Source organism: Ctenocephalides felis, unplaced genomic scaffold (genome assembly GCF_003426905.1).
Source record: "Ctenocephalides felis isolate EL2017-DRISC unplaced genomic scaffold, ASM342690v1 CF-g0.4_SCAFFOLD_00845, whole genome shotgun sequence".
Taxonomy (NCBI): domain Eukaryota; kingdom Metazoa; phylum Arthropoda; class Insecta; order Siphonaptera; family Pulicidae; genus Ctenocephalides; species Ctenocephalides felis.
In genome coordinates this window covers 63,839,828-63,856,460 of record NW_020536999.1, presented here as the reverse complement: position 1 = coordinate 63,856,460, position 16,633 = coordinate 63,839,828, and the positions used below count along the sequence as shown (strand labels likewise).

Genomic DNA, 16,633 nt, shown 5'->3' with positions numbered 1-16,633 from the left:
TAAATATTAATGCTTCATCAAAGCAAGCATACTTGTCGACTTGTATATATTATTTTCAGTTAATTTATGGGTTATTGTAATTTTATTATTAAGTATTAGAGAACATTCAATTTGGGCAGACAAAAGAGACAAAAAAACTAAATTTTTGAAAATAATTATTTTAGAAAAAAAATCGGGAAGCAAGGTGAAAATCCGGGACTTGCGGTCACTTAAGACATACAAATGTATAATTGATTTACAAGATGAAAATACTAAATCGTTTATCTACTTCATATTGCTATTAAAAAGCAATAACTCTTGAACAGGCTCTTATCATTGAATTTATAGATAGCTCTTTCTGTTGCTTGTCAAAATTTGTGTGAATATTTGTTATGAAACAATTACTTTGCTTATCTTCAAGCACAAAACATTTTGTTAGCAAGATATCTTTTTGTTTTATATGGGAAATCAAAAAAATCATTAAAATCGATGATGGTGGTTTTTAATGACTTCGATTAATACGAACGTTAAAGTTTTATATAATTATTGGCCTTGAAGCATGTGTATGATTTACAGGTAAATATTAATTTTGCTTCTGCATTTTAAACTAAAGCTTTGTTCAACAGAATAAAAAAAATTACTTGCTTGAAATAATGCTCTAACAAAAAACAGCTATCTACAAACACAAAGAAAAAAAACAATATTTGGATAATACAAAAAAATACACAGTCTTTATGCTAATTAAAAATTAGTCTAATAAATGCACTTCGTTTGCATTAATATTGACTATTTGATTTTAAATTGTATAATTGTTTTATTCTTAATATTTAAAATGTTGAAAAATAATTATTTTCGAAACTTTCATTTTAAAGTTTTCAGGTTATTTTATTTTTCAATGTTTATGTTTCTAAAACTTTTTAGATAATGATTTTCTAAAAACAAATTTTTCCTTGAACGAACATTTCAGTATTTGGGTGTTTGCCCATTACTCTTCATAATTGAACATGTTCGCACGTAATTTGAACATGTTCGCACAAATTTTTGAGTATAGTTTAGTTAAACAATAAATAAATGCACAGAGTTTTGATTGCTAACAATAACAACAATAGTTTAATTTGACACAGACTTTAATCAATAGTGTTTTTCTTATGTATTACTATAAGACCTTCTGGCAAAATATCAAGATTGACCGTCTTTTCGTGAACACACATTAAAGTATGTATTATTAGATACAACGATACGAATAGTAGTATTTTTCTGGGCACTTAGTTTTGCTTAATATGTTGTTTGAAGAAGTAAAATTTTATTAATGTTCAAAATGTGATAAGTAATTTTTAAGTTTAGGTGTTATATATATATTTCGTGAATATTGTTTGCTTAGTTACCAATTAACCAATCGACGTAGATAACTGTGATGCATGCAATCCTACAAATTTGTTGAAAATTCAAAATATAACGAATTAGAACCATTGGAATGCTATTATCCAAACGAACATATCCTTGTAAGTAAAATATTAATTAAAGCCCAGACCAGCAACATTAAATGTTATGTTTGCGAATCGCATTATTCGAAATATATTGGCCGCAGATATATTTATTTCAAGATCAACAGTTGTGATTTTGTTAAAGTCAACGATTAATAGCAATCTTATCGAAAATTTGGTTGTTAAGACATTCAAATGAAAAAAACTATAGATTTTTTGGAAAAATCTAAATAATAAATATCATGTTTACATTCCACGGACCCTATTAACATGCTGATGATAAGATGGAGGTTGCATCTGGTAGACAACATTAACATGCTGATGATGATAAGATTTAAGTAGAGCACCTGTGGTTACTTTCTTAAAAAAATATTATTTATGTTTTTCATGTTTATGATTTATGTCTTATTTGTACTAAATATATAACTGTTGTATAATTTGTTATGAAAAAAAAAATGACAAAGAGCAGACATCTAATTTATATTACAACCCGCATTTGAATGTAACTTTCAAGAAGGATTTTATTGATATTAACTGTAAATTCATTTCTCTGGTCTTTAATAAAATCTCCATTAGCTTCACAGCATATTTCTGTTATGTTGGTGCGTAATTGAAGTATAATTGTACTCTATCTAAACGTATAGATCGATTATTATATGTTTATTACAAACAAGATTTATTCACATTATATATATATATATATATGTGTGTGTGTGCGAGTATTTCAGTGCAATAGTAATTCTAATTAGGTTCTTTCTAAATGTTTAGATCGATTTTTATTAGTTTTTTGGGTGATATTAAGTTCCTAATAGTTTTGCTTAAAATATTTTTGATAAATGTTTATAAAAAGTCAATTAGAATAAAGTTCGCAAAAAATTAATGGTGATTATTTCTGAAACCGCGTTGCTTCAGGACAGTGTTTTTCAATCGTATACTTATTTTTAATTGAATTTAATTATAGATTTTGCCTTAGTATTTATCATTGCATATGTGTTGTAACGTGATTATAATCGAATATTTTTAATAATAATTAATTCTTATTAATAATTTTTGTTAATAATTATTGTTAATTAATAATTATTGTTAGTATTTTTAATATGAAGTACGTATTTGTACTACAATATAGTAAATTTAAATTTTAAAGCATATTAACTAATAATTGTTTTCAAATAAGGTGCAAATACAGAACAATCATGTTTAAAATACTATGTTAATGTTATAGATATAATCTCTGTTTTTAATGATAATTTTGATTTATGGTCTATTGGTTTATGGTACCATAATATGCGTACTTGGATATTTATATATCTAAAGATATAGTTATGATAAAATTAGAAAAAAAAATTCCTTTTATAGTCGTTATAATATTTTTAGAACTTTTCGCAAGAGCAATTCTCATACTATATTTACTAGCTTCCAAACGTAACATAAAATATAAATAATGGTTTTACCAAATTTAGCAAAGTATTGGTTTTCTCTTTTTCTCACAATATTGTAAATTATGAGATAAATGAAACATATTTAAAATTATTTTATTAATATGATTATACTTTCTACGTAGAACTCTATCTAAGCAACATCAAACTGATCCTTTACGTTTGTTAGTATTCTCAGAACTATTTCTAATATCAGTACTCTCTGAGTAATTGGCAAAGGCGCGATTGAAACAATCATAGTCTAACAATTCAACTTCATAGACACGATTGTCTGTTAAGAAGATTTTGATAAAAATCCTGTTAAATTCCGGATTTACAGATACTCTTTAGTGGTTAGAGCTATGGGCTTTCATTCTAATTATAAGATTGCAGATTTAATACCCGTTTTGGATAGCCTGATGTCAAGTAGTAGTGAGTTAGTGACACCGGTTTTGACTTGAATATATAGATGTTAATATGTTTCCAAGTGAGAGTAAGTAGCCTATGCTTGACATTGCTGCATCAATAAGAAAAAAATAGTGCCAAAATTTCTAGCAATAAGTTTATCTAAAGAGTTATAGAGCAATCGTGAGTAGCTCTTTATAAAGCCACGTTATTAAGTAGACATCATAACAGCTTATAGGATTCTTTAAGTTTTGATTGGTGTCTGTAACATATAAAAAAGTCGATATTCTTGGATGTGTAGCTCATCATGTACCTTGCGATTTAAATTGATTCGAAATTTTAACGTACAAACAGCTAATGTAATATTTAGTGCATCACATTATTGAAAGTATTATTTTCCGTGATAAGAATTATTTTCTTATTACTAAAATATACTATATCTAATAATGTTTAAAGTAGCGCTTAGAACATAGCAAAATGTTACTGTTAAAACAGGTCCAGTATTCTTAGTAAATAGATGCTCTTGTGCCCATTCAATATATATCTAATATTTATATATTTTGTTGTCATGTTAGATATTAAATTAAGTATATCTGTGAAATACCTAGCTCAATATATTAACTTAATTTTAGATGTATGGCAGATATACAAAAGATCTTGGAGAATATGCAAAAGAAGAAGCACGCAAATTAAGGTTATTAGAACGACGAAGGAAAAAAGATGACAAGGATCGAAATAAAGAATTATTAGGAGACAGGAGTCCATGTATGTCCAGAACTTTAGATGTTCTCGGTTTCATATGGAGACACACGTGTGCACGACTTGGAGAAGATTGGGTGTTTCTCGCCTTGCTGGGAGTTATCATGGCCCTACTATCATTCGCTATGGATCGGGGAATTTCTATGTGCAACAATGGTAAGCAACAATGGTAAGAAAGTAGAAAAATCTATGCAAAGTCTAAATATGAGTAATATACTCATTATACCATAACTATACATATATGACTCTGGGGTAAATTTCATTATGAATTATTGCACGATTTTTCAGGAATCGACTGAATTTTTTTAACTTTTCTTTGGCTACATACTTCACATAGATCAAAAAGTAATAATGACGGATAACCTATCACTACATATTAATGTACACCCCTGCTTATTAATAGGATGCTAATAATTGATATTGTAAATTCGCATGAACAGTCCAAACTGTCACACTTATGATTGATAAATATACATTATATTGAACCCATAACATAATTAAACTAAACCAAACAAAAAATAAATAAAGAAATTATAAGATTTTAATTATCAAGTAGAAGAATTACTAGATCGGTGATTTTGTCGTTATTTAACTTCCCGAAGGAGAAGTTTATGTTTTCATAAAAAAATCCGATTTGCTAATTTTATGTTTTCTCGACGTTTCAAACCATTTTGAATCGAATGAGACCAAATTTGGAAAGAGTATGTGTGTGTGTGTGTGTGAACTGATTTGCCGTAAATCGACGTTTTCTTCAAAACGGCTGCACCGATTTCAAAAATTTAAAAGCCATTAGATGTATCTTTTTGTGCGACGATCTGCCGAGCCATTTCTTTGTAATTTGAAAAAGAGTGTTAAACTTTTCGTCCACATTTAACCTCATTCGCCCGAATCGATTTTAAAAAATCAAAAACTGTTCGAAAGATATTAGTTGGGAATAATACTAATTAGTTTTACGTGAAAATCTACCGAGCCCTTTTCTTGTAATTAACTGTTGAAAAAAAAAATTAAGCCGATTTATATGAAACTTTCTTTGGCGAAGTATATCATGGTTTTATAGAACTTACTGAAATATTACGACCTTACGACAAGTAGTTTACTTTTAAGAATTCATCAAAGTTTGAGAAAATGAATAGTATTTTTGATTTACTCGGTATAACGATAGAGTTCTTGGTCTTAATGAACATACTAAACCATTAAAGTCCTACGGAAACTGGTTCAATTATAAAAATTATTGATTTTTGAAAACTTGCTTCTAGAAAATACTACAAATTACTAAAGTGTTCGTTCGTTTTTAATCATGTGTGATAAATCGACTTAGAATTGTTTTAATCACTCATAAATTAATTTATTTTTTATTAATTAAGTCGATTATTTACACAATCGGGAAGTTCATGTAACTTGCCTCAAGGCTAAATACCAATGCCAACTAGTTTTTTTATATTTCTGCGTTTTTGCAGTTTGATTCCCAATTTTGACTTCAGATTCGTGTTGAGTATTTAAAAAGTACATTAGAAAATATATGTCGGACACTCAATACAGATTTTTTTTTATTTCGTAAACCTATATAATTGAATTATACAAACAACTATTTAAATCTCTCGTTATAAAAACTATAAATTATGCTGCGGGTACTTGATGCTATACTAGAAACGCTATTTAAACTTAATCAAATCAAAACAAAGGTTAATGTACTTGCTTATGAGGCCAATAAACTAATAATAATAAAAAAAAATCAATATCGATTTGAAATAAATTTGGATCAAAATGATATACGTTTGCAATTTATTTGTTGTCATTGGTATTGAAAAAATAGATCTCTTTAATTTAATTTTTTTTGGAATTCAAGTAAATTTGATATTTTATTTATTTATTAGTTGAAAAAATTATTTATTTTATATTGAAGTATTCAATAATTTTGAATGTAAATAAATGATTTTATATATTATAGTTAATTTTTTATTTTTCTAAGGATTTGTTTCACTATATCGGCCACGTGATAACAATACGATCGACGGTCATAGAGTTCACATTTCATATAATTGGATCGCAAAAAATGATGTTATTATAAAAGTATAACTGGATTATAAATAATGAATTGTTAATAAGCACCATGCACAAATTTAAGACATTAATAAAATATAATATAAATTGAGAAATACGCCTATTTTAAGTAATTTATTATTACTTTATATACAATATATTTAAAAAGCATATTCTATTTATCCAAAATATTATTTCGAAAATTTTACAAACGCAAGGACTGAAATACTATTAATTGTACAATTTTTATACAAGATTGGATGTTATACTATTGACTCTTATATAACTGTCTAACTGATTACTATGCTTCTATTTTTCTAATGTAAATAAATAAATAACATTCCAAATAAATTGCAGCGTAAACAAACAAATTGTGCATATTTTCCTATGTTTTATGTGTGAAATTTCATATGGTTTTAATTTACAGCCCGGATTTGGCTATACAGAGACTTAAGTTCCCATCCTGTTATGCAGTACATGGCTTGGGTTTCTTTACCCGTATGCCTCATATTATTCTCAGCCGGTTTTGTTCATCTTGTCGCACCACAAAGTATAGGTAAGATATGGTTTATTTATTTATTATGCTAAGATAAATTTTGTTGATAATTTTGGTTATAAGATAAATTGTAAGAAAAAATTGTCGCGCTTTCTGAAACAAAGAAAATTTGAGAAGCAAAAACTTGCTTCAGAGTTACTGAAGTACTTAGTTTTTACTAAATTTAGTTCAATGCAGTATAACTTGCTTCAGAGTTACTGAAGTACTTAGGTTTTACCAAATTTAGTTTAATGTAGTATAACTGTATAATTTGTAATCTAAAATAGGTTCCGGCATTCCTGAGATGAAAACGATTTTGAGAGGTGTTACATTGAAAGAGTATCTAACCTTTCGAACATTAATAGCTAAGGTGGTAGGACTGACGGCCACACTAGGTAGTGGTATGCCTTTGGGCAAAGAAGTAAGTATAAAATTAGTAGTAAGATATAAGCGTATATATGTTTGAATTAAAAAACACTTGAATGGGTCAAATTTGATGAGCATTGGGACACATCGCGATTTTGATCCTATGGGTTCTTCTAAGAAACATTGCTGGAAAACCATAGCCTTGAAGTAAATATTGTGCTAACGAAGGTTACTAAGAAATGTAAAACAAAATTTGTTCTTATTATTAAAATATCTATAAAATATGTGATAATTTGATGTGCATATGTCTAATGATCATTAATGTGCGCCAAATGAATTGTACTTTTTTTATTAGATGTCCGAAACTGCTAGTCCTACCTTTATTTTTTCAAATTTTCACCTGTTTTTTATTTCGTCAATACAAATAAAATGTTTTTTGAATCATCCAAATCGGACGCTCTGTTCTCTCAGAAATTGAATTACCATATTTGGCACTTTTTCCAAAAACTAATTAGCACGTCTCCTTATCAATACAAATCGAATGTTTTTTGAATTATTTGAATCGGTTGATCCGCGTACCCGAAATCGTCGACGAATTTTATATCAGCACAGACACACACACATACATCATTTTTTTCTAATTGTAAAGTATGCCAAAACCCTACGGGAAGTTATAAATTAAATTATTAAATGATTTAATTTCGAAAGTGGTGTTGTCGAGCCGGAACGCGCCGGAACGTCGTTCCGGCAAATCATTTTTGGAAAGAAACGCGTTCCGGCAAGAAAAAATATAAAAAAAATCGCTACATATAGAAAATGATTTAATAAATAAATTTTATAGTAAGTAATTATTATTCAACTAATTTTTATTAAATGTTCTTATTATTGTAATAAACATACATATATGTGGACACAATGGGTTTTGTAATAATTTTTGTTTCTTTCCTTTTCGAACGGAACCGGAAAAAACATGAGAACCGGTTTTTGAACCGGTTTATGAACCAGTTTTTAAATTTTAGCGTTCCGACAAAAAAAATATTAGCACAACACCACGGGTTTTATCAAAGTCGTTTTTAATTTAGTTACAAATTGAGGTGTATGAACTGAAATATTAATTACAATACAGTAGGGTATTTCAAATTTCACATATGCTACTTTAAGACCGAAAAGTGTCTGATCCCGATTATTTCGGATATAAGTTGGACTTGTTTCGGACATAGCGGGCGTTAGTCGAATAAAATAAATAATTTAAGACATTAATGGAAATTGATTGTAACTGCAAAAAAATGTAATATTTGAATAATTGGATGAATTTTTTGCCATCTAAGGCAAAAATATAAGCCATTCGATCGCTTGTAAATTTTTACAATCCAACATTTATTGGTAATTTTTTTTAATCATTGTTTTATTGACATTTATTTATTGGTAAATTAGTTGACAATTTATAGCAAAAGAGTTACCCTGATATTTCAATAGACTTATTGTCTAAATTTCGGCCTACAATTTGTGATTTGTATGCATATTCATAGAAACTTTGATCTTTTAAAAATCTGATGAAGGTGCTGTGGAATTGATGACTCAATTATTGATTAACCTGGTAGTAGATTAAAAAATTGTACTCCTAGACTAGTAATTCCTAACGTGGGGCACACGCCCCACAGAAAAATCCATTTTTAAATTCAAAGGGGGGAGGCAAATTAAAAAATTACACGACTTTAACCCACTTGCCTTGGACGATTTGAATGTAATTTGTAAATACTGTTAAATATTCGTTAAATATATTATGATCATTGTTTAGTTTAAGTGAGCACAGGATGCATGTGCAAATGATATAATTTTTCCATATATATTTCCATAGCTTAGGTAAATAAGCATCCCTTTTTAGGTCTAATGCAAACTTCCTCAATATTACAGATTATAGAAAAATTCCAAATTCTGTATGTACTAGTCTGTATATTTATAAATTGCCATCCCTTACAGACAGCGGTATAATAATTTTTATATTATATTTTTAAATTTAGAATTTTTAGAATTCAGTAAGTTGCAAGACTAAGAACATCTTCAGAAAATCAGCTCGCACAAGTTACTCAAACATTTAATAAAATTTATAATTCTATGTCTATTGTCGCACAGTGCACACAATCGTTTAAAAGTGCAGTAATTAATTTTCTATGAAGTGATAACGGCAAAGGCAGCAGTAAGGTGTAATCGATGCTTTAACGAATATTTTGGATATTTTAGATATTTAATACCGAGATAAAAATTCTTATAGAAAAAATAATATTTATAAATTAAATCTTATATTCATTCGCATTTCTTATACGCTAACACCTACATCATAGGTTCCTATTCGTGTATTTTTATAGCCTTACGTATGCCTATACGTTGCATTCTATACTACACGCCTTACATCTATACCATACGCTATATTTCATCATATACTCTCACATCCTGCATTGTATACCGAATACACCTAGCCTATATCTACTATATATCCTATTACCTATAATTTTCCTTACACGCTACATTAACCCTACCGAGAATCGAACCCGGGTCCGCCGCGTGGAACGCGAAAACGTTAACCACTAAACCACCGTAACGCTACAATCAACCGTCTTTTTTCGTGTGTCGTCGTGCCACCTTAGTATTAATTACCTAATTAATTAGAAAATGACCCGCGGAAACAACAGTGCGTCCCATATTATATTATTAATGGAGGTACCCGATAGGGTAGTGGTTAAGGTGCGCGACCGCCACGCGGATGTCCCGGGTTCAATTCCCGGTATAGACAATAGATAGGTAGAGATAATACATAGGGCGTAAGGTAAACCTATATAATATAGGTAAATATATAAATTAGACAGTAATATTTATAAGAAGTAAAAAGTATGTAGGTATATAATAAGTTAATGACGGTGTAGGTATCTCACGGTATGATTGATAATAGATATCTAGTATCTACCTATGATATACAATAATATAGTATAGTAAGATAGGTAATAGGTTATCTATCGTATTATTAGGTTAAGTAATTATTAAGTCTTATAAAGTATTGTAATAAATCTTGGGTACTTTTATATCATAATAAATACCTGTAAGTATTATTCAATACAAATAATACCACAATAAATATAATTAATGTTATTAAAGAATATAAATTATGTACTCAATGATTTCCTCATACTTGTACAATTTAATTTATAGACTAGCTGTATATAATAGAGTTAATAATATAAGAAGTCAATATATTAGATTTGTGAGTTCTTATCGAAATATATCAAATTTTTTGAACCGGTTTATGAACCGGATTTTAAATTTTAGCGTTACGGCAAAAAAAATATTAGCACAACACCACTGGCTATAATCTATATATTATATTTATATTAAATATTACTATCATATTTAATTTATAGAAACTTTAAAAAAACTTCACTGAATTCAAAAACTTTACATTTACCTAAAATTTTTCCAATTTTTCAAGATAATTTTACAAATAATTAATTATTTTTATAATAAAATTATTACACAGTTATCAGATAATTCCCAAACTAATTATTTTACTAAATAAATTAATATATATAACCGAACTTTTAACTAGGGTCCATTTGTACATATAGCAAGCATAGTGGCGCAGTTGTTGAGCAAACTGGTTACTTCCTTCCAAGGAATCTACGAAAATGAATCGCGAAACTCTGAGATGTTGGCGGCAGCTTGCGCTGTTGGTGTCGCAGCGTGCTTTGCAGCACCAATTGGAGGTATAAAATAGTATTTGATAGATAAATGATCATCACCTCTTAATGCATTAATATATATTATATTCGTTACATATTTATCTTTAGGTGTACTTATGAGCATCGAAGTAACAACAGTTTACTTTGCTGTGCGTAACTATTGGCGTGGTTTCTTTGCTGCTGTTTGCGGAGCAACTGTATTTCGATTACTTGCAGTCTGGTTCCAGAAGTTGACACAGTAACAGCAGTTTTTCGTACCAACTTTACGATGGATTACCCATTTGATCCTCAGGAGCTCTTCGTATTTGCTCTTATCGGGTAATTATCATATGTATTGCAGTTCATCTAAATCACCAATCTAAGAGGTAGTTGAGATGCCCACTTAATTGAATATAATTTAAATAACTTAAATTAATTAATTAGTCAACAAAAGTAGTAAAAACTTCAATTTAATGTCGCATTTTTTTAAATTTAATATTATTTTATTCTTTGTTGAATATAACACTTGAAAATATCATATAAATTTTTATTAAAAATTTTGCTGGTTCAAAATACTTGAAAGCAAAGTTTTTGAAATAGCGGGTTATAGTATATTTATACAAGTTTGAGTTTGCACGAGTATTTCCACATTGACTATTATATTTTAAATTTAATAAATACATTTTTTATTTACAGAGCAGTTTCCGGATTAGGAGGCGCCTTTTATGTATGGTTGCATAGACAGTATGTTTTATTTATGCGTTCAAACAAAGAGCTAAACAAGTTTCTTCAAAAAAAGTAAGTCACTTCTTGTCAATGAATATCACAATCAGTTTGAGTGATTATATTAATTGTAATAATTTTTAATTTGTTCAATTGATTTCGCAATCATTAATTATTATTCCTGAATGATAAATTAAAAAATTAAATCGGCATGTGATAATTATTAGCAATTTTCATGCATTTTCGACTACTAAAAACTTGTTTAACTTATGTATTCTGCTCAGTGTCTCATATATTGAGGAAATTCTATTAACAGTTTAAACTATATGTAACTATACGCTAGGTTACATGTTAGGCCACACATTGCCTAATTTAATTGAAAATCGCTTTATGAGTTTAAGTTTGCATTCTGCTCACAATACATCATTATACAATTAGTTCAATCACAAATTCATCTGAATAAGCCTGGCGTCCACCCTTAAATCAATTTAACGTTATATTTTCGATTTACATGATTTATTATATTTGTTATTTATAATTTTTATTTAAAATATTTTATATGAAAGTTTTATCGGAACTTCACTTGAATTTCAGCCGTTTTCTTTACCCCGGTATTGTTTCGCTGCTGGTTGCATCAGTGTCTTTTCCTCTCGGATTTGGGCAGTTTATGGCAGGCGACTTGAATACCCATGATCAGGTGGCTGGCTTATTTACAAATTTTACATGGACGAAGGGCAACCTTAGCGTGCAAGAAGCAGAAGTTGTTAAGCATTGGATAACACCATATTCAGATGTATTCATTAGCTTATCTGGATTCTTATTATTTACGGTACAGTAAGTTAATGCAACAATAGTTGAGTTTGGAATGTGGTTAAATATCATATCTCTTTCCGCTTTCTTCTTATGATATATAATAATAAATAATACATAATATTAATACTTAGATTATTATGTAGATAATTATTTTTATTATTACGTTGCAGTTCATATTTTCAATAATTTCAAGTACCATACCGGTACCGAGTGGAAGTTTTATTCCAGTTTTCAAAATTGGTGCAGCTTTTGGGCGCATGGTAGGCGAATTAATGCACTTATGGTTCCCGACCGGAATTCGATACGGCGGGCAACAGGCACTCATAATACCTGGTATGATTCATCCCGGTACGATATCATCTTCATTATTCATTCTTCATACTAACATAGCTATATGATATTGTAACACAATATAAATCAAACATTATTTATAAAGAAATATTAGCCTTTTCATACACCTTTTCATAAATAAAATATATTTCGTCTCGCAGAAAACATACTAGTCATTGTCATCTTTTGACTAACTGGATGTATAATATGTTTCATTTGAGAATACTTCTTGACAGACAAAACAAATTCGAAACATGATATATCTTGATAAAAATCAAGAAATATTATTATATTAATTGAATGAATTAAGTGGCATCTTCAATTTCAAATTTATCATATTTACAAGATTAACTTAGAGTTCGTTTAATAGAATTCATTTATTCATTGTTATGATTTATTTATCCGAAATTTGTTCTTAATAATTATATTAAACTATTTCTAGGGAGTATAGAAGTATACAATTATGATTTGTAGGGAATATACAATTTGATTTTTAGTGTTTTATTAAAAAAAATAGTTTCATTATATCAAATTTGCTTAAAAAGGGACATCTCATATTACTGAAACGTAGAATAAATTTCGAGAAAAGAAAGGCTTCTTTAATTCAGAAAAATAGAATCTTTAATCGTGATAGTTATCCAGAAAAAATTAAAATAATTAAATATTATGGCATGGTGCCGTAAATCTAATTGCTCGAACTTCCCGTACTTAATGAACTATTTGAAGAATATTAAATGTTTTCAAATCGATTATTATAAATACTATAACATATATCTTTACGGAAAAATAAATAAATAAAATTTAATCAATCGAATTTAAAATTAAGGACATTGTATCATAATTATAAGAATTATATAAACTGAATAGCAAAGTTGAAATTAATTATTTGCAGTATATAAGTGAACTTTTAGAACTCTAGCTAGAATTGAAATTAAAATTCGAATCATTTTCGATATTCAAATTCGGAGTTGTGTAAATTAAAAAAAAAATAAAGTAAATAAAAAACTTTCTCAAAACCAATCGATCCGTCTAAGCAAGCAACGTTTTTTAAATCGTGCAAATCGGATGCTTAATTCTCTCCAAAACTGCTTTTTTGCACATTTAGCTCGGTATCTCCAAAACAGCTGGACCTGCCTTTGCCCAAAAATTAATAATCACTTCTTCCCATCATTACGAATTGAATGTTCTTTGGATCATTCAAAGCGGATGCTCCGTTCTCTCAAAAACTCGATTTCTATTTTCTGTACTCTGTGCTTCGTATCTCCAAAATGGCTGAACCTGCCTTTGCCAAAAACTAATCAGCACATTTCCCTATCAATAGGAATGTTTTTTAAACCCTTCAAATCGATTGATCCGTGCGGCCGAAAACGTGGACGAAATATTGTATCCATACATACATACACACAATCACATCCATTTTTTCTGAGGTATGCCGAAATGTTCAAAAACTTTCAAAACGTAAAGAAATGCAAAAATTTACAATTTAGATTTTTTGGCGATTACAATAACTTACCCTACAGGAAGTTAATTACCCTACGGGAAGTTGAAAAATTATGCCATGCCATTTGAAAGTTAAGAGCTTTTAAGTATAATTTATAGCTTTGGTCAAACTGTGACCACTTTTCGACACACATCAAAGAAAAGATACTAGTTGCCTTGGCAAGTTCCATCAATTAGAAGTTTGCGCATTTAAGCAGGATTGCAAATTAATATTATTATAGACGATGCATTAATAGTTTGTCTATCAAGAAGCGGATATAATACTTGAGCGAGAAATAAATGAGTGTCAATTAATTCATCAACATTAATTATAATATAATGTTAGTTTATTACATGAGCACATTAAAAAACATTTTGCTATTTCATAGGTGGTTACGCAACCGTTGGTGCTGCTGCCTTTTCTGGCGCAGTTACTCATACAATATCTGTAAGTGTAATAACCTTTGAGATGACTGGACAAATAACTCATATTATACCTATGATGATAGCCGTATTAGTATCAAATGCTGTTGCTGCCTTGCTACAGCCTTCAATATACGATAGCATTATACTTATTAAACGATTGCCTTATTTACCTGATTTGTTGCCATCTAGTTCCGGTAAGTTATATGGCATATTTATAATGCCATGCAAACTTCTGTTTAGATTAATAGAAAATGCTGAGCACAATATAAAAATATATTTCTATATATTAATAATTTGATTTAATATTAATTGGATAAAACGATTTTAGCACAAAAGATATGTTTGATTTTAAATATCGAACGACTATTTTTCTAGATCATCATTCAGATAAATTTTATTTTCTGAAGTGTTGTCACCATCTTCAAATTTGAATTATCAGTGAATAACATTCTTTTCCTTTCAGGCATGTATAATATCTGCGTTGAGGATTTCATGGTCAGAGATGTAAAGTATATCTGGCATGGAATCTCCTACCTAACTTTGAAAGATACCTTAAAACAGAATCGTCATCTTAGAAGCTTTCCTCTAGTTGACAATCCTGAAAGCATGATACTTCTTGGTTCGGTGCAACGATTAGAATTAATTAAGTTAATAGATAAGCAAATAGGACGCGATAAAAGACTGCAAGTGGCCGCCAAATGGCAAAAAGAAGCACAAGAAAGGTACTATACACACTAAACTGAATATTAATTTGACATACTGTAAACTCAAATTGCACCAACTCTGATGTATGCGCGAAAGTCATATTTTTTTTTCATAATACAAGATAAAAATATATTTTAGAGCACGTGAAGAATTGGAACGCCAACATCGTATGAGGCGTTCGTCGCGATTCGAAGTGTTACCCGCACCAGATATACTTACATTGCGGCGGATAGCAAATAGCGAATTACCAATTTCAGTTTTAAGTAGCGGTGGAGTTCAACATCCACGAAAATCTATTCTAAAGAAAACAAATTCTTTCACATTGAAAGGATTTTCACCACTCATGAGTGTTAGTCCATCTTCCACACCTTACACTACAATCACTGGCGCGGAGAGCAGGTACAAGATTAAATCTAATAGATATATGGTGACTCGACAAACGTTGTTTAGCGATATGAGTTTTTTTTAGAGAATTTCTAGAATGTATATTGTGCTAATTTTTATTTACATATGCTTTTTAGAGTTCGGCTGGCTTTTGATGCAATATTTCGCAAATCTGCGACTTTGCAGGATGTGGCACCTCCTGGGACTCCGGGCGCAGACGATGCTCCTCCTGTTGCGCATTCGAGCTCCGTGTCGAAAAAAGTTCAGCTGGTACGTATACTATGCGAAAATTGTATATATATATATATATATATATATATATTTATATATATATATATATATATATATATATATAGATATATTAATATAAAACCAAGTTGGGTTTTCCTTCCTGACGATATAACTCCAGAACGCACGAACCGATTTTGCATTCGTTAGAAAGGTCTCGGGCTCCGCAAGGTTTATAGCTAAGAAAATTAGTGATGCATGGCATCATGCCTTAATGCAAATTCAGGCACCGTAATTAAAAATTAGTGAGAATTATCAGAATTATGCTTGGATAAGTCAACAAGCAATTCTTGCCGCAAAGAATAATGATGTACACGCACTGAATTTCACCATTCAATCAAAAATTGCTGGCGATTTTGTGGTATACTAATGATTCTGACTGGTCTTCCGTTTGACTTCAAACGATTGCAATTTCCAGTTCGCCTTGCGTTCGCAATGACAATTAACAAGTCGCAAGCCCAATCGCTTAGTGTTTGCGGGATAAATTTCAAATAGATTATTTTGAAAATCACTGTTTTTCACATGGGCAGTTGTAAGTTGCCTGTTTATGAGTTGGGAAACCATCCGCTTTGTTTGTGTTAACGTCAGACCAGTTAATTTTATTTGTGAAACTAGTTTTGTTTGAAAAATATTTTGAAATAAATATAAATGTTATAAAAATGAGTCATATGCTTTAACATGATATTATTTTATGCTTATCGTGACTAGTAATACATCATTTGATTTTTGTACAATAATATCACAAAAACTACTTGCAACAAGGGATTTTCAATCAGACCAAAAATCAAAAAA

At 29.4% G+C, this 16,633-nt stretch overlaps 1 pseudogene; it reads left to right on the top strand.

Moving 5' to 3' along the window:
• Positions 1-1,381: 1,381 nt before the first annotated feature.
• LOC113387077 overlaps positions 1,382-16,633 on the top strand; it is a 25,598-nt pseudogene continuing 10,346 nt past the window's right edge.